The sequence below is a fragment of the Ascaphus truei genome, chromosome 3, assembly GCF_040206685.1.
Source record: "Ascaphus truei isolate aAscTru1 chromosome 3, aAscTru1.hap1, whole genome shotgun sequence".
Taxonomy (NCBI): domain Eukaryota; kingdom Metazoa; phylum Chordata; class Amphibia; order Anura; family Ascaphidae; genus Ascaphus; species Ascaphus truei.
Genome location: NC_134485.1, coordinates 210,668,851 through 210,689,467, shown reverse-complemented (window position 1 = coordinate 210,689,467; position 20,617 = coordinate 210,668,851). Strand labels below are relative to the sequence as shown.

The 20,617-nt window shown below is 47.8% G+C and overlaps 1 protein-coding gene across 3 annotated transcripts in view; it reads right to left on the bottom strand.

Moving 5' to 3' along the window:
- Positions 1-20,617, bottom strand: part of SCIMP (SLP adaptor and CSK interacting membrane protein) — a 111,506-nt gene that overhangs the window by 49,446 nt on the left and 41,443 nt on the right. The gene's annotated exons all lie outside the window — the stretch shown is intronic.

Here is a 20,617-nt window from a genome sequence, read left to right as displayed (position 1 = left end):
AGATAGGGACAGAAATATACATAATGTCATTTTATAAACATCTGAAATAACTTGACATTTTCCATATTTGAACATTTTGTAAAAACTTATCAGTACCATATATTTTTATTACCGTAGTTTTTTAGTGAGTCCCAGAGTGAAAAATTACACTAGCTGCTTTAGCTAATGCAATTAAATTTGCAGAAGCAGACAGTTGAAGGCCATAAGTTGAAAAGTTGACCACATCCACTTCCCTGTTTCCAGATTAATGTGCTTCTGTCATTGTATCCAGAATCATTACATGGGCATCTTTCCATTTACCCACTGCCACAACTTTGTGACACTCATCCTGTCTCAATGGCCACGCTCCAGGCTCTATACAGTTCCTTGAGAAAGCGCTATTACAGCGTGAAACGCGTGGGAGGAGAATCCCCTTGTTTTGTTCACTCTTTATTTCTGTTTTTAACATGTAGTTTGATACATTTTTGCTATTTTTCCATACCGGTGAGTTGTACGTGCATTTCTCAGGTCTGCTGACCAGCCAATCCTCTGCTCCGTTATTCTACCTCCTCCTGCCATCAGGATCCACTCCCTGCCATTGAGACCACCTTTTTCAGTGACTTACACTGACCAACTCTACTTTTGAGGGGAAATCCCTAGTGATTTTTTCTGAAAAATATAAATTTCTACTTTTTCCCAAAAATATAGATCCTGTAATTTTTTTTACAAATCTCCCTGTGAAGATTTTTTGGATGTTGTCAAGTAAAGAAGGCATACATACTATAGATTCAGAACTGACAAGTTCCCCTGATTTTTGGTGTCGCCTATTTGGAGTCACTCACTCATGTCTAGCATGAGTACTCTAATAGACTTCAACAGAGACAGTAGTTTTCCATTAAAACATAATTTTGGTTTGTATAGAACCTCCAAGCTCAGTGATTTCACCTCTGGAAATTGACGTCTGTTGTCCTACTCTTTATCGTTATGGAGATGTTCCCTCTTTTCTATCATGATGTTGTACAATGTAGGGGGGGATCGTGTTTTGCTCTGATAGAGCAATCATGGATCGCAAGTGCCGAAGTAGTGGTCACGTGATTGTGAGTGCCGGAGGGCGGAGTAGTGGTCACGTGATTGTGAGTGCCGGAGGGCGGAGTAGTGGTCACGGGATTGCGAGTGCCGGAGGGCGGAGTAGTGGTCACGGGATTGCGAGTGCCTGAGGGCGGAGTAGTGGTCACGGGATTGCGAGTGCCGGAGGGGCCACAGCACTTGAAAGGTTAGAAAAACACAGACCTGGCGGAGTTGACACCAAGAAAGCGTTAAATAATAACGAGGGGCAGAGATGAAGAACTTGATATTTTTCACATTATGGGGAGTTATTTATCAAAGTCTACCGGCTGTAACACCGGGCAAAACTGGTGAAGGAAACACAGCACCAGATTTATCAAACAAGAAAATCCCATAGAAATGCCTTAATAAACCTTATGCAGATTTGATGTCCTAGTTTTGCAGCTGGGCGACTTTGATTAAGAAACCCCTGTGTGCTTTGCTGAATTCCCCAACTCCTCCTATAGATATTCCTCAAACCGACTCTTGTTGGGAAATCCTGGAGCATAATACATTTATTATATCATTACATATTACATCAATTGCTATTATCTTCATAGAATCTAAAATGTGATAATGGATTGGAATTAACCCTAACTAAACAGCGCTTAACCTGTGATGTGTGATTACACGTGCAACAAATAATATAATACTGTGCATAAACAAATTGTGAAAAAAACAAATGCGTTAACAAAAGGAATGAGCTGCCACAGGCTTCCCACAATGCAAGTTACCTCCAACCTGCATACAATGATATGGTAAAGAAAAAAGGATACCTGGCGCTTAAAATTACACTGTGTCCATAAGAACCAAAAAACAGTCTCTTGAAAATCCCCCAGAGTCCAAATCTTGAAGTTGATGTCTGAAGATTATCTTGAATGCTGCAACATCCCAATCTACCTGGAAATGATAAAGAGGCACACCATTGCGCAGTACTCCTGGTCTTTAATAGCTTCCCCTTATATTATAGTTTCCAATGCAGACTGTGCCTACTTACAGGAATGCCCTTTTCTGGATACAGTTGAGACAATCTGTGCTTTAACCCCTTGCGTGTCCACTTGTATCACGAATCCCCCGAATACTTCCTCTATCCCTTGAAGTTCCGTGATTCAAGGGTCTTGGTGCCTTAGCCCAGGGGTGGAAGTCCAGGGACAATCTGTAGGTTGGAGGCCTAATAGATCCAGTATATGCTGTATGCTCTGAGCGTCACACAGTGATTATCTTCTCCTCCAACTCATCTCCTTCAGGGCAGCAATACTTGGGATATCCCAGTGCCAAGAGTTGTACAGACACTTGTGAATGAGAAATGGGCAATAGTTAGAAGTCCATCCCTCAGATGAGCGGGTGCAAAGCAGTATCTTTCTTGTGAGTCAACCAAGTCACATGGTACGGCAGCCAATCAGAGCGTGGGAAGTCTATCCCTATTCTGATTGGCTCTAGTACCATGTGACAGGCTTTCAATGACGTCATATCCGTTCTTCCCCAAGCCTCTGTCACATGGTCTACTAGAGCCAATCAGAGATGGGATGGAGTTCCCACGCTGCCGTACCATGTGAGTCCGGCCATGTGTCTTTTCATGACGTCATTTTAAAGGCAATTGAAGCAAAGCCATTCTGATTGGCTGTGCTTTCTTTGCCTTTAAGTGACGTCATCATTTTTTTTTACATCGGCCAAAACACATGGTTTTCACGGCCCAATCAGGGCCGTGGGAACCATATGACGAAAATGTGACGTCATAGGCCTTTAAAAGCCTATGTCGTCTCATTTTGAAGCCAGACGCCGAGGAGGAAGGACCTCCTACTGAAGAAAGAAGACCAGGGCGTGGCACCGGACGACAAGAAGACCCCGGAAGAAGGTAGAAGAATACAGATGAAGATGGATTACAACTAGAAGACCCCTGGATTGTCGTGTTTTATTATTTTAATGTTTATTATTTTATGGTTTTTTATTTTATTGGTTCATGTTCGTGGATTGGTTCGTGAGTAAGCTGATCAACGGGAGTCGGTGGGGGCAAGTAATGGTAAGTTAAATAAAGAAATGTATTTAATGTAACTGTGTTTTTTTTTGCTTTTTCATGTCTTCATTTTTTTTTATGCATATCATTTCTTGCCACTGTATGTATGTATGTATGTATGTATTTCTAGAGAGATATATACATACAGGGTAAGAAATGATAGTGTTGTTAAAGCTTGATTTTCTGTATTGTAAATGATTGTGGCTATGCTGCTATGCATAGATGTGTGTTAAATGTATTTTATTATTAGAGAGATGTAAGTTTTGGGCTTCTATGCTGTACTGTGGGTTATGGAGAGGCTTGCTTTAGTATATTGTAATTGTTGGTGTCCTTTTTTGTATGTTTTGAACTTGTTCTCTGTTACGATAGCTATAGTTAATTGTGTAATTGGTATGGATGGTATTTTAATTGTTTAGGCATGTAATTCATGTGTGTTAATTCATTGATGGTGACTTTATTTGCTTACATAATATACTTCTTGTGATGTCAGGCTATTTGAGTTGGATTACTGTATTGTTAACATTGATTTGCAGCGTGTACATGTAGTTTACATGTTATGCTACATGTATACACTGTAAATGCAATGTTTTAAGTGGCATTTGAGGCTTCAGATTGAATGATTACATGAGATTTGTGTAGGAAATTGGTTTTTAATTCATTGAGGATGTTATGCATAAGTGGTGTTGCCATTGCAGGATGGCTTCACCCCTTAATTACCTTTGAGGTTAGTACCCGATAAGGTGATTAAGGGGTTCATTGGTATGTTAATGTAATTGAGATGTATTGGCTATTTATTATTTTGGCAACGGACCCCAAGGATGATGCTGGCGACGGAGCCTTCTTATTGATGAGGTTAGTAGAATTTTCTTTACTTTATTACGGTATTTAATGTGTTTAATAATGGCCAAATAATGTATTATCCCTATGTGGATAATAGTTATTTGGCACATTATTGTACTGTATGTGCTGGGGGAGGGGGTATTGGCCCCAAGGGTATTTGGTAGGACTCCCCTGTGGGTAGTGGGTGAGGGTGGTTAGGCCTCAGGGTTGGGGGGGTTAGTGGGGGAGGGTATGTGGGTGATGGTGGGTTAACCCCTTAATGACTGTAGCGGTTAATAACCGCTATGGTGATTAAGGGGTTAGGGGACATTACATTGGATGTTTTAATTCTTGTGTCTGTTTTGCAGAAGTGGATGGGGCATGGGCAGGATGAAGATGAGGATGGCCTTCATCGTGGCAGCCGCACATGGGTGAGTGCTATATGTATTTAATGTCTTTATTGTTGTGTATGTATTTTAAATGGACAACTGCACTATTATCCATTTGTGGATAATAGTAATGTTGCCCATTACTGTATTGTATGTTGTATATTGCTGCTATGTTTATTGGGGGCATTTGTCCCCAATAAACATGCTATTCTGCGTTAACCCCTTCATTACCTTAGCGGCTATCCGCTATGGTAATGAAGCAGCATGAATGTATTTTAATAATATTGTGCGGGAGCAGGGGGCCCCCTGAGATGAAACCGCATTTATTTGTGGCTCAGAGACCCCCTGTTTCCTGAGTTACAGGCCCCGGTTTGGGGCATCGGTTACAGTGTGGACGCCATGTTTGTTGCGGGCACGTAGCGTATGGGACGCTATAAACATGGCGGCGACACTGCCCATCCGATCACACATACTGGGGCCTGCAACTCGGGAAGCAGGGGGTCCCTGGTCCACAAAGTGATGCGGTTCAGCTCGGGGGACCCCCTGCTCACTGTACAGTATTATTAAATAAATATTCATGCTGTTTCGCTACCGTAGCAGATACCCTGTAAGGTAAGGAACGAGTCTTTATTGATATGTGTTTTACTCATAGTGTAGATGTGCAGAGGGTCTCCGGAGCTGAAGCGCTTTTGTTTTAGGTCCGGGGACCCCCTGCTTCCCGAGATACAGACCCCTTTATGGGGTGCCGGTATCCCTCTGCTTTATTTACATTCCGCGGTCACGTGATCGGGACCTTTAAATGCAGAGGGATACCGGCACCTCATAAAAGGGGCCTGTATCTCGGGAAGCAGGGGGTCCCCCGACCTGAAACCAATGCGGTTCAGCTCCGGAGAGTCCCTGCACATGTACACTATGAATAAAAGTTGTTTTAAAAATAATTTTTATTGTGCTGATGTTTGCGCCGAGAGAGCAGCGGATATCTCTCTGCTGTAAACACAACTCGGCAGGGGACGGCTTCTCGGCAGTTTCTCGCCAGGCAGCCGTCCCGCCACCGGTTACACGCCATTTCATCAAATGGTGGTGGCTAATTCATTCGCCAGGGATTCGCCCCTTACAGCATACAGCCAGTTTAACACGCCAAAAACATGGCTAATTGCTAAACTGGCTAATGCATTTTTTCGCTGCTTACTGCATGAGGCCCCAAGTTTCCAGGCTGAAGAACTGAGGCTAAAATACCACCAGATTTATCAATGAAAAAGTATTCCATTGTTTTCTATGTTATTTTTCCCCCTTCTTTATCCATTTTTTGCACCTTTTGTTTTTGTCCCAGTTGGGCAGGCTGCAGACTTTAAAACATAACTCCCATAAACTATAAGACATGCTGACATTTCTACATACCAGTGACAAGTAAAGTCTTCCTCAGCTCCTACGATTGCTTCATACAGTATATCCAATACACATATTGCTTCATGATGCAAGAAAGTTTAAAATGTGAGCAAACTTCCTGGATATATATGTGTGTGTGTGTGTGTGATATATATACTTATATATATAGTATCCCAACTGACACAGGACTGTAGTGTGAGGATGATGAATTAATTGATGTATAAGCAATACCATATATATAAAAAAACAAAATATAAATAATAATAAAAAACAATAAAAATCTCAGAAAAAATATATGTAAAATATACAATACAAGTGAAAGTCCAATCCAAAAAACACTGTCCTTCAGAGTCTTTGCAGCCTGAAGAGAGGAACCACCAAATCCCTCAGGGATATCTAAGAAAAAAAAACAAAAAACAACAGGCGCACTCATAGTATAGTAAGTTATAAAATTTATGGAGGACTGGAAAAGGTAAAATTGCGCACTCACAAACAAATCAAGAACATAAGCAGTTTTGAGTATACTCAATCGCCAATAGTGCAGGATACCAGCAGGGCAAACGTCTCAAGGTCTCCACCGAGTGTAGCAGATACATAATTCACGTCGCCTCTGTATGCCGAGTATTTCCTTACTCCAGTCAGGATCTCGCGAGAGTAGTGATGTCAGCAGTAGGTAACCTCTGATTCCTCTGAGCCCCGTTCATTCGGGGGAGTGTTCCATCGGATTGGCTTGAGGGCTACCCCGGCGGAGAACAGGTCAGGTGGTGGTTACGCCGGCCTCATACACACCATCGGCCATTATTCACGGGACACTTACTGCCTATATTCTTTATGCACACCGGCTCCTGATATTTTATTTATAGCCTATGATACGGGACATTGCAGTATTTTGCAGCATCAGTTGGGGGGTCTCCCCCTTTTTTTCTTTCTGATTGATTTCTCATAAACCTGGCAGTAGAATATTATCACGTGTTATTCTGGACAATTTTTGGAATAAAAATGACTGCTACATCTTCTGAAATGCAGCGTCTAACTGATGTTCTGTATTTTCATGGTATTGCAAGAACATGAAACTGTCATGTAAACCGCAGCATGCCACTGAATGCATGGACACTGGGGAGTTACCACAGTGTGCGCTGTAGCCCTTGTGGGTATGACTCAGAGATTCCTTTCAGTTCGTTGCAGTGCCTGTAATTCCTCTGTCATGTGAGTCAGCAGGAAGTGACCTACTGTATAACAGGATGGGAAAAAAAGGAAGTAGAGCCTCCTGTTTATCAAGGTGAAAAATTGAAAATTATTAATAAAACTGCATTTCAAAGAAAACTTCCTGAGCTTAATAAAGCATGTGTCTCATGATGGAAAATCTCTGTGACCCCTGTGCGTTACTCAGCACAATACAGGTAGTCCTCGTTTTACAACGCTTCGCTTTACAACAAATGGCTTATCCAACAATGCAGACCTATATTCATTTTTACAACGCCAAAATGGCTTATCCACCGCTCTTACGACGCTTTGCAACGTTGTGTATGTGTGTATATATATATATACACATTCACATAAACAACATTGCAAAGTGTCGTAAGAGCGTATACAGGCATACCCCACATTAACGTACGCAATGGGACCGGAGCATGTATGTAAAGCGAAAATGTACTTAAAGTGAAGCACTACCTTTTCCCCACTTATCGATGCATGTACTGTACTGCAATCGTCATATACGTGCAGAACTGATGTAAATAACGCTTTTGTAACAGGCTCTATAGTCTCCCTGCTTGTGCACAGCTTCGGTACAGGTAGGGAGCTGGTATTGCTGTTCAGGATGTGCTGACAGACGCATCTGTGAGCTGCTGTTTGCCTATTGAGCGAGATGTACTTACTCGCGAGTGTACTTAAAGTGAGTGTACTTAAACCGGGGTATGCCTGTATATATATTATACTATATAATATTATATTATACTATATAATATATTATATATTATGTTATATTATATATATAATACAGTATATACACTATATAATTTATGTGTGTGCTGCATATCTTATTGCCTGCATAAAATATTTGGTGTATTTTAGTGTTAAAAATGCCTTCAGGAATGGAACCTTTCATTTAAACAGTGTTCCTATGGGAAAACGTGTTTCGCTTTACAGCGTTTCGCTTTACAACGCCTTTTTGAGTAACGCATTGTGTCGGATAACCGAGGACTGCCTGTACTACATCATGGGTGTGTAGCCCCCTTCCCCCTGCACTACTATATCAGGGGGTTAATGGCCTTAAGGAGTTAACTGTGTGGGCTCACGCAGGGTATAACGCCCCTCTCCCATCACATGGTAAGGAGTGACTTGGCAAGAAAGAAGCCACGACTACTTTATGTCTGGTGATCAGTGACATCACTATCAGCAAATATAAGACTACCTTGTAGGTTCTAGAACTTAGGTTCCTGGGAGCGACAGTTTGAGGCAGGGCCACCAACAGCGGGGGAGAAAGGGTACTGGCGTCTCGGGCCCCGTGAGTCAGGGGGGCCCAGCGGCCGGGCGCCAGTTAATTAGATAAATTTAAAAAAAAAAGTTTTTAAAAAATGGCAAGGGAGGCGCATGCGCGACGGCTGGCTGCATGGACGTGTGAGTAATTAGCTCCGTTCACAGCCGGCACGAAAATCAATAAAAATAGCACATAAATCTCACCGAAACCCACAGAAAAGCTCCCATAGTCATCCGAAGCTGCAGGGATGTCAAGGGCAACGCGCTCGAAGCGGACCTCGTCGGTCTTAACCGACTACTTTGCCAAGGGAGAAGCGGGCCGCGCCAAAACCCACGAGGGGCCTATACACAGTGGCTCCGAGTCTGAAGGAGAGGACGGGGCTGATTACGCAATGGATGATCAGATAATGCGCCGACGGGACATGAGGGAGTTTTGCATGGACATAAAACGCTGCTTTCAGTCTGAATTGACCGCTCTGCGGGCGGACTTAGGCAGCATAGGGATCAGAACAGACTCCCTTGAAAGGAAACTCGACTCCTCCATTAAGGCCCAACAGAAAGCGGAGAAAAAATTTGCCCAACTGAAAGAGGAGGTGCGGGACCTCGCCGACCGACAGGAGGACGCGGACAATCGAGACCGCCGAAACAATGTGCGGATCCGGGGGGTCAGGGAGGAAGAGACGGATCCGGAGGATTTCGTGGCCAGATGGCTCCAGCAGCTTATGCCTGAAAAGTCGGAGCGTGACACCCATCTGGACAGGTGCCATAGAGCCCTGCGCTCGAGGCCACAGCCAGGAGACCCCCCCCCGCGACATCATAGCACGTTTCCATTTCTTCAGGACCAAAGAGTCCTTTTGTCAGCTGACCCGGAATGAGGCACTATTTGAAGGCCACAAGATGCAGGTCTTTCAGGACATTTCCCCCGCTACCCTCCTCAAACGGAAAAAAATTACACCCATCACGAAGGTACTACGTGATGAGGGGGTCCGCTACCGCTGGTTATACCCGTTTGGCCTAATGGTGATCCGCAATGGCGTCCCACACACCCTGCGGCAGCTAGAGGAAGGGGGGAGTTTTCTGGCCAAACTCGGGCTGCAGGATAAAGCCCCTGCAGAGGCGGCTATTGAACATGCAACCCCAGACCCAACATGGCGGGAAGCTGGGAAAGCTAACAAGAGCCGACAGCCTCGGAGCCCTAAGTGAGGAGGGCTGGTGACAAAGATGACAACTGACAACAAAAATAAACCCAAATCGTTAAAAGACTATATTTACCCATGACAAAAGGGTAATCCGGCTCACTAGACATCGCCAAAGTTAACAAAGTTTGCAGTGTTAAGGCTCTAACGTTGAGAGCCGCCTGGGGAATTGGTTGCTCCAAGTTGCACTTACCTCCAAGCCGCCTCCGCAGCCCAGCAGCAGTGTTCCACGTCTGGCGGCCATCTTGTTTCCTCTCCGACTGACCATCTAGCTGAGGGCGGCACCTGATGACGTCACTGGGAAGTAACGGCAAAACCCCGCGAGAAGACCTGCGGGGAGACAAACGGGACCCTCCAAGATGGCGGCGACACTGATCAAAGGGGGAGGAGCCACAGCGCAAGCCTACGGAGGCCGGGAGGAGCGCGGGAGAGGCCTGAGGAGGAGGATGCCAGAGACGATGAGTGGCACGGGACCACATCAGACGGGGAATGGAAGAAGGGAGAGTAGAAGGGGGAGAAGGGAAGGTAGAAGGGGGAGAAGGGAGGGCAGGAGAGGGAGAAGGGAGGAAAGATGGGGGAGAGGGGAAGGAAGAAGGGGGAGAGGGAGGGGGGAAGAAGGGGGAGAGGGAGGGGGGAAGAAGGGGGAAAGAGGGGGAAGGGGGAGAGAGAGGGGAAGGAGGTTGAGAGGAGGGAGAAGAAGGAGAAGCGGGGGAACGGAGGAGCAGAGGGGGGGGAAGGGAGAAGAAGAGGGGAGGGACAGGAAGAGAAGAGGGGGGGCAAAGGAAGAGTAGAGAGGGGGGAAAGGAGGAGAGGAAGGGGGGGGGAAAAGGAGAAGTGGGGGGTTGGGAGTTAGGCATAGAAAGATCGCATGCTGACTACAGGATGAACACAATTACAAGGCCCCAAAAGGGGACAGTGGGCTGCAAAATAAGAGGTCAAGGAAGACCGAACAAAAGCTAGGGGAGGGATTCCGAGTTAGCTATAGGGAGGGAGGGGAGCTGGAGGTAAGCTAGGTTCCGCAGTTAGGAACGCAAATAAGTTGGGGGGGGGGGGGTTTTGAAGATAGAGTCAGTTCTTTAAAAGTGCTAGAGGATAGCTCATGGCAAGAGATACCACGTACATAATGGTAACATTTGTTTGCCGGCGGGGGCTTCAGTCTGGCCGTCGCTGTGCGTCTACAGACTCGGGCCAGGGCGGATGCCCAGGTAGCCGAGAAAGTCCTTGGGAGAGGGTGGAGCGGAGGAGCCCTGTGGATGGGAGGAGAGAGCCAGGGGCGCGGGAGGAGTTCCACCTACCCGAAGGCAAGGTGGGGGTGGTGGTCTGGGACCATTATTGCCTCACCCACATGGTTGTTCATATCAATGTTGTTTTTTTCCCTTTATGTGTCCTATGTCCCATATGTCTTCCCCCTACCCTTCCCCCCCTCCGGCCGGAGAGGCAACCCGCTGCCATTGAGCGCACCGCTGTGCACTGCAGAGAGGCCGAGTACTCCCGCGGGGTACCGCACACCCCATCTGAAGACACTCAGGACAAGAGGTGAGAACACACGCACCTCATGTCACTAACATTTATCTCACACAACGCCAAGGGGCTGAATTGCCCGCGTAAGCGGAAAATAGCGCTCACTGACTATAAACGTAAGGGTGCGGACATTGTGCTGCTACAGGAAACACACTTCAGTACCACCAGTTTCCCCAAATATTTTGATAAGCAATTTAGACAAGTCTACCTAGCGTCCGCAAGGGTAAAAAAACGCGGAGTAGCGATACTGATACATAATAAGGTGGGACTGGTGGTAGATGAGGTGAAGAAGGACAAGGAGGGTAGGTTCCTGTTACTCACAGGGTCCATTAACCAGCAACCGCTCACGATCGCCGTAATATATGCCCCCAATGGAAAGGACCCGGCCTTCTTCGCTTCATCCTTTGAAACTATCCGCAAACACGCTAAAGGCGCATTAATTATAGGGGGAGACTTTAACACGGTATCAAACGCAGCCCTAGATCGCTCAGGGCCCTACAGAGGCCGAACGGATCCTGGATCCAGGGCCCTCGAACAGGGACTGCGCGATCTACAGCTGGTCGACATTTGGAGGGAACTCCATCCCCTCACTAGAAACTATACTTTCTACTCACACCCACACGACTCATTTAGTAGAATCGATTACTTCTTTGTCTCTAGTAGACTGGTCCCAAAGATCGCCCATGCGGGAATCCACGATATTTCGTGGTCCGATCACGCACCAATAGAGCTACGGTGCACACAGATAGGACTGGACAGGCCAGGAGCAAACTGGAAATTAAATGAATCCCTTCTAAAAATCCCGGATCTACAGATCAGGATTGGAGATGAAATCCAAACATTCTTTAGAGAAAACAAAGGAAGCGTTAGCTCTCACATAACCCTCTGGGAGGCACACAAAGCAACAATAAGAGGGAACCTGATTAGTATTGCGGCCCGTAAGAAAAAAGAGAGCAACGCTAAAATTAAGAGGGAACACACGGAGCTAAAGACACTTTGGGATAAATATAAAATCACCCCAGACCCTGCCACCCGCCAACAGATTGGCGACGCTCAGACTAAACTAAATCTACTTCTGGCCTCCCAGGCGGAGAAGTCGTTGAGTTGGACTAAGAGAAGATTCTTTGAAAAAGCAAACAAACCAGATACCCTGCTGGCTAATATGATCAGCGCTAAAACCAGTAATTATAATATCCAGGCCCTACGGCTGGAGTCAGGCAACATCACGGCCAACCCGCAAAACATTGTAGCGGAGTTCAAAACATACTACGCGAAATTATACGATGGGGATAAAGTAGCCCATTCGGCTGGCACGGACAAAGCCCTGAAAGATTTCTTGAAGGGCTCGAATCTACCGGGCCTGAGTAGGTTAGACAGAGAGGCAATGGGTAGTGACTTTACAACGGAGGAAATATTGGAGGTTATCAAACACCTAAAACCCTCTAAAGCCCCGGGTCCCGACGGCTTCTCGAATCTTTACTATAAGAAATTCGGAAAATTCTTAACCCCGTTCCTTCGCAACATGTTTAATCAAGTACTGGGAGGCACCCCTTTCCCCCAACAAATGCTCCAGGCGTCCATCTCGGTAATACACAAACAGGGAAAAGACCCGTTGGACTGCAAAAGCTACAGACCAATATCCCTGATCAATTCGGACATTAAAATTTATGCCAAACTCCTGGCCAATAGATTGGGTCTCATCCTACCCAGACTGGTGCACCCAGATCAAGTCGGGTTTGTCCCGGGTCGACAGTCTTCAGACAATACTCGACGAATCATTGATCTGTTAGAAATAGCCAATGCCAGATCAATACCAGTTATGGCGCTCAGTCTGGATGCAGAAAAAGCATTTGATAGGATAGACTGGCAATACCTTGAGGCCACGCTTGGAGCGTTTGGGATGGGAGAGAAACTAACAAAAGCAATTTTCGCCCTTTACGAGAATCCGTTGGCAAGGGTTACCCACCAGGGGTTCGTCTCGGACCCCTTCCAAATTAAGAGCGGAACACGACAGGGCTGCCCGCTCTCCCCCCTCCTCTTTGCGTTGTGTATGGAGCCACTAGCCGCCCACATACGCGAGAGCAAAGACATTACGGGTATAGACATTGGAAACCAGTCGCATAAGGTGGCACTTTATGCGGATGACGTGTTCCTGACTATATCTAGACCCCTTACCTCTCTGCCAAATCTTTTTGACCTGCTGGGGATATTCAACAGGATCTCTGGATTCAAAATAAACCAGTCCAAATCTGATGCCATGAATATTAATCTCCCCACGCACATGGAGAAGCTGATCGCCTTAAATTTTAATTTTAATTGGCAACCGAAAAACATTAGATACCTGGGGATCAACGTCACCAAGTCGTATGACACGCTATATCAGGCAAACTATCCCAAATTGACACAGACTTTGAGAGGGGACCTCAAAAGATGGTCCACCCACAATATCTCGTGGATCGGAAAGATCCACTGCGTTAAGATGAACCTGCTTCCACGCATCCTATACCTATTCCAGACCCTCCCAGTGCCGATAGGATTGAAGGATGTCCTCTCACTTCAATCAGCTATAGATAAATTTATCTGGGGAGGCAAGAAAGCGAGGGTGGGAAAACAAATTATGCGTAAACGAACGGAAGTAGGAGGGCTGGCGGTACCTTGTTTGTTGTCCTACTACAAAGCGGCGCAATTATGCCAAATCGTGCAATGGCACACGAATCCAGACTCAAAAAGATGGGTCGCCCTAGAAAAGGAGCTCTGCTCCCCTGTGGCTCTGGAACATGTAATCTGGCTCCCCAAAAAGGCACGGACTAGTGCCAAACTGCCGCTATCCTCCATGAACAACTCGATCTCGATTTGGGAGGCCACACGTATGAGATGCAGTCTGACCCATAAAGCGTCAGGTATGACCCCACTTTGGGATAACCCACTCTTTGCTCCGGGCCGGACCAGCGCAGACTTCTCTATCTGGAAAAAAAGCAAAATTAACAGGCTAATAGATCTGGGGGGAAAACGAGGCGTTCAATCATTCGATTTACTTAAAGAATACCAAAACATTCCCAACGCCGAGTTCTTTAGATACCTCCAGCTCAGAGCGTTTTATCAATCAGTGCAGCCCCACATACCAATGACGAATTTTGAAAAGCTCTGTCGTTCGGGGACATCCACCGAGGGACTCACATCGCAGATGTACGGGGAAGTAATCGGTTCTAGTAAGACAGTGACGGACAAAACGGGGTATATGATTAAATGGGAAAAGGACTTAGGGGAGGAAATTGATGTAGAGGAATGGACAAAAATTGTGACGGCGACTTCAAAAAGCTCAATGTGCACAACTTTGAGGGAGAATGCATATAAAGTTATGATGAGATGGTACCACACCCCCACTAAATTAGCTAAATTTCTGCCCAGCTACTCCCCATTGTGCCCAAGACAATGCGGACAACAAGCAGACTTGCTCCACATGCTGTGGTCTTGCCCCAAACTTACGCCGGTCTGGGATTCAGTTAATGATTGGCTGAATAGGATCCTCGGCACATCCACCCCCGTCGACCCATGGCGGTTCCTTTTGAACAGGCCGCAAAAAGGTCTCTCCAGGGGAGCAAACAAACTGGCGGTTCATTTCGCAACGGCGGTGAGGGGGGAGATTGCAGCACGTTGGAAACAAAATGAAATCCCAATAATCGCAAAGATCAGGAACCGAATTTGGTCAGTTTGCCAGATGGAGAAATTGACGAGTCTGGTCAATGACACTGGCACAAATTTCCTAAAAGTCTGGTCACCATGGTTGGCACAGACAGACATACAGGGGGTAGATAGGGCCACGATTTGGCATTGATAGATGTAAAATGCATTCTCCCTTAAAGAGGCCCTAAGACACCCCGACGGTCCAAGAGCACACACAGTTCATGGATGGACAGAGAGTGTGGGGTACACCGGTTGCCCGCCGGACTATCGGTTTTCTTAATTGCAGAGAGCCAGCGGTCGCACGTTTAGAAGCGGAACCTCGGTCGGAGACCCCTTCCCACCCCCCCCTCCCCCCCCCATTTCCCCCTCCCGGCTGGGAGCTATATGTAGTTTGTCGGTTAGTCTGTCTGTTTCCCCGTTTGTCCAAAGTACACAGATACTACACATGCTGCATGTTTTCCAATTGCAGGAGGCACGTTTCCCTCCAATGTTTATCATGAATGCATGACATGTATGTACTCACACAATTCAAAAATAAAAAAATTTTAAGTTGAAAAAAAAAAAAAAAATGGCAAGGATTCCTCCACGGTCCCGGCTCCCAACGTGCGACGGAGGAGGAAGTACCAGCTCCTCCTGCAGCGGCCCCTCCCCCCCCCCCCCGCTCCCAACGTGGGACAGAGGAGGAAGTACCAGCTCCTCCTGCGGTGGCTCCTCCCCCCCCCCGCTCCCAACGTGGGACGGAGGGGAAAGTACCAGCTCCTCCTGCGGCGGCCCCCTCCCCCCCCCCCGCTCCCAACGTGCGACGGAGGAGGAAGTACCAGCTCCTCCTGCGGTGGCCCCTCCCCCCCCCCGCTCCCAACGTGGGACGGAGGGGAAAGTACCAGCTCCTCCTGCGGTGGCCCCTCACCCTCCCCCCCCGCTCCCAACGTGGGACGGAAGGGGAAGTACCAGCTCCTCCTGCGGTGGCCCCTCCCTCCCCCCGCTCCCAACATGGGACGGAGGGGGAAGTACCAGCTCCCCCTGCGGCCAGATTCCCGCGCTCCCCCCGAGCCCACCTCCCGTGGCCTCCCCCGAACCCATCTTCCGTGGCCCCCCCACCCACCTCCCGCGCCCCTAAGCCCACCTCCCCTCCCAGGCAGCTGCCACGGGGATATCGGGGGCAGGAGGGGAAAGAGTCCAGCGGCAAGCTGCACCCACCCGGTCAAGGTAAGTCACTGTCACCCACCCAGTCACTGTCACCCACCCAGTCACTGTCACCCACCCAGTCACTGTCTCACTGCCACCCAGTCACTGTCACCCACCCAGTCACTGTCTCACTGTCACCCAGTCAGTCTCCCACCCAGTCACTGTCACCCACCTAGTCACTGTTACCCAGTCACTGTTACCCAGTCACTGTCACCCACCCAGTCACTGTCACCCAGTCACTGTCTCCCACCCAGTCACTGTCTCCCACCCAGTCAGTGTCTCCCACCCAGTCAGTGTCTCCCACCCAGTCAGTGTCTCCCACCCAGTCACTGTCTCCCACCCACCCAGTCACTGTCTCCCACCCAGTCACTGTCTCCCACCCAGTCACTGTCTCCCACCCAGTCAGTGTCTCCCACCCACCCAGTCAGTGTCTCCCACTAACCCAGTCAGTGTCTCCCACCCAGTCACTATCATCCACCCACCCAGTCACTGTCATCCACCCAGCCAGTCACTGTCATTCACCCACCCAGTCACTGTCATTCACCCACCCACCCAGTCACTGTCATTCACCCACTCACCCAGTCACTGTCATTCAAGTCACTGTCATTCACCCACCCACCCAGTCACTGTCATTCAAGTCACTGTCATTCACCCACCCACCCAGTCACTGTCATTCAAGTCACTGTCATTCACCCAATGTCACTGTCATTCACCCACCCACCCACCCAGTCACTGTCATTCACCCACCCACCCAGTCACTGTCATTCACCCACCCAAAGTCACTGTCATTCACCCACCCACCCAGTCACTGTCATTCACCCACCCACCCACCCAGTCACTGTCATTCACCCACCCACCCAGTCACTGTCATTCACCCACCAACCATCATTCAACAGTCAACATTGACCCACCCACCGTCATTCACCCACCCACTGTCATTCACCCACCCACTGTCATTCACCCACCCATCCACTGTCATTCACCCACCCACCCACTGTCATTCACCCACCCACTGTCATTCACCCACCCACTGTCATTCACCCACCCACTGTCATTCACCCACCCACCGTCATTCACCCACCCACCATCATTCACCCACCCACCGTCATTCACCCAACTGTCATTCTACTGTCATTCACCCACCCAGTCATCCACCCACCCACTCAGCCACCCAGGCAGGCAGTCACATGTCTTTTGATGAAAATATAAAAATAAACAGGTTGCATTGTAATGTTTTTATCTGTATCACAATAAGAAAACAGTTAAGTAAAAGTTGAGCACTAAAAGATATTTTTTCGTGGTAGGTGTGCTATGGGTTCGGGGGGGGGGCCTGCTCCTTTCATTTGTCCCGGGCCCCATGATTTCTGTTGGCGGCCCTGGTTGGAGGAGCCTGTTAATAATATAAATATGTTCCTGTGTATATATAATGTGTATAGTTAATGTATAGACATACTGCCTTGCCCCTGTTTGTTATTTTATAGTCTGGGAAAGTGTCCCATCTAGTTAGCATTGTCACGGGAGACCAGCACATTCAACACTTTTTTACCTTACCGGAATCATTCACTAGGCTGAACAAGATTATTGAATACATTGCGTTTATTCGGGCAAGCCCACAGACATACAAAAGTTATACAAAATACAGTAAATACATTCCAACTGGGGGGTCTGGGGTGAGTCACCAGTCTCAACTAGGTGCAGGGCGCCCGCTTCAGCAAGGCTTACGCTGTTCGCTACACGTCCATGAACACACGGTCTTCTTTTTGGGAGAACCGCAGGGCTCTCCCCACTACGCTCTCTGCTCAGAACTTGGCCACGAAATACGGGACTTAGCCTCAGCTCGACCAGGCTTTCCTCCGGCAACTCCGTGCTGAGCACTGTGGTATTCGGAGCAGAGCACTTTTGAAAAGCCTGCCATAGCTTCACCGGCTCAAGCCCTAGGCTGCTCTGGTTCTCTGGGTGGCCAGTCTCCTTACATAGACTTGGACTCTGCAAATAGGTTTTAAAACTGGCTCCTGCACTGTGTTTTAAAACCCAATTGCAGAACTTGCTGGCGGGGCACAGATTTCCCATAGAGTTACATTATGTTTCCATAACACTTAGCGTCTTTATGTACAGACGCGTACCCGCAAATCATACACTATTTGCAGGTAAAATATCAGTACTCCCAGTATAACCATTCAGCAACCCCTAACACAGTTTTTAACTATATTTGCCCCCAACATCCACCCTTAACCCTCTGTTCCCAATGTTCTGGTCCTGCAGCTATTTCCTAACGGGGATCCTAATCACACATGGCACCCCTAGTTTATAATCCCACATGGGACATTTCAGTGGGAACATAGGTACAAGGAAACATATTCATATACAATACTGTACCCAAGAGCTGACACCCTCAGCTCATTATACATGGTTTTTTTAGGGGCAGCCAGCCGGGCTTCATCTTTATTAAGAAAGCCGGCTAGCCCTATCGTTACAAGCATCGCTAACCATGATACGACAGAAGTCTACAGGTTATCAAAGAGGAAGCAAATATCCTATAGGGGTTATCACAATAGTAGCCCTCTGACCTAATCAGAGTGATCCTGCCGAGAGGCCCACGCAGTACTGTGTACCGGGATAATAATCCCACAGTTCAGAATAGAAAGGGTAACCTAAAATGGGGCCCAATTGATACAGAGAGTTGCGGACACTACGCAGAAGATGGCCACTTAAAATGACAATGACAGGAACAAGCTTAAGTACCTCCCTAGAGCATTAAGAGTCTGTGTTACTTAGGGAAGATATAAATAGTACAAACACTGTGAAGATACAAGAAGTATATCTATTGTGGATGATGTCAATGTGTGAGGAGCATTGTGGATGGTTGTCAATAAAGCTCTTGCTTGTACTATAAAAGTTCCTGGCGCCTTTCATTATGCCATCAGCATATCTATGTGTAGCAGGCTTCCCCCTGGCCTCCCTTACCTCCGCAGGAGAACGGGGACAACCGTGGAATGTCGGGGAGCTGCAAGGGCAGTCGCGTCGCCCGGGTCTCCCGCAGGCCTCAGTTGCAGGACGCCGCCATGTTTTTCATGTCCGCAAATGCGCAGAGTGTTGCGCATGCGCAGAAGCGACACAGCGGCCAACTGGCGGTTGGCGGTAGGCTCGCGCATGCGCGATGCGGCGGCCATTACTGTGATGGAGAAGTGGCAGCAGCGGCGCTCCATAGCGCAGGGACGGCCCACAGTCGCGCATGCGCAGTTAGCGGTGGCAGCGGCCATAAGGAGTTCGCACATGCGCAGTGCAGATCGCGCAACGCGGCCCCAATGCTAAAGAGGCCCATCGGGACCTACAATTCCCAGCAGCCCCAGGGGCTGGAGCACATGTGATGCAACAGCAGCCAATAGGGGTTACAGCTTCCCCTGAAGGGAGATATACATTGTTGCGCTCTGCACAGGAAAAGTCAGTAGGAGCTGGGTCACAGACAAGGGAGGGTGGGTATGTGTATGGAGCCAGTGGCTCATGCACTAGGCCAGACATCCCCCTTAGGCCCCAGCTAGGCCCCAAATCACCTCAGCTTGTGGTTGCTACAGGGACTCCCTTTAGAATAGGGAACAGGGTCCTGTAGAGCTAGACAAGTGAGGGTCCAGCCAGGAAGCGTGCATCTTCTCGCATTGCTGTGAAGGTGAATCATCCTCTGCTGATTAGCAGAGATAAGAGACATTATAAAGGTGGATCACTCCAAGCGGGAGCCATCCATCACAGAGGTGGACGCGACGTGGGATCGTCCTTCAGACAAGGGATCACAAGTAAAGGTCATCTGCGTGCCCGAGTGTGGACACACTCGGCAGGTACAGTCAAGTCACCAAGTGCACCAACCTCCTCCCATCTTTGTGGGTAGCCCTGTCTCACACTTGGGTGGGAGGGGGACTCTTGGGACACTTGGGACTCAGGGATAAAAGGTGTGGGGTTACAGCCCAGTGAGGCCAATGTTACAGAGTGACACTCACACAGTTGATGTATGTGTTGATGTATTGTGATATGTTAAATGTTTATCTGCCCCTACAGTAAACTGTTTATACAGTATATACCTTTGGTGTATGTGGTTACTGTATGTGGGTCCTGTGTCAGGGTCATTCTACCCTTAGAATCCTACACAGGTGGAGGCGCTGTACATTGTGAGTATTGTTTCAGAGGATTCACCCCAGGCTCTCACTGGCGGAGGCTCAGGCCTCCTGTGGGCCAAACAGGTAAAGCACCACACCGGATAATACATATAGGTTCCCCTTACATGCACTCTATCTGCGATTGGGGTAGGGGAAACTGTGTTACATATGCACAGCCTGCATGTATCCAGCACCCTGGCAAGGTATGAGAGACTGAGCAAAGCCATGTATATCGTCAACTGATATAAACTCCATAAGAGCTGGACAAGGTGTGTTACAGGTGCAACTACTGTACATAACCTTATTCTTAACAGTCAACCAGCTCCAGGTCACCTTTGGGAACAATGATACATTCCTAATTTTGAATTCCGATCTGGTCTTTTAGCAACTTTTACATAATAGAGTAATATTAGAAGAAAGGCTGACCTGGATCATTTATCACACAAGTTATTTGACAGGTATGCTTATTAAATATGCAAAAATATGGGAATTCTGTGACCTAAGTGCATATATACATTATGTCATCAATCAACACTCTGTTTAACCAGCTCAAAGTTATTTGTTTCAATTATCAGGAGCAGGAGGCAGAACATGGAGGTCAAGAAAACACATTTCACTCTGAAAGTCAGGTTGGCCCAAGAGCAGCAAGCCCTCGCACGTGGCCGTGAGCATTGGCATGGAGGCTACCATACCTCGCAGTCCAGAATGGCACCATTT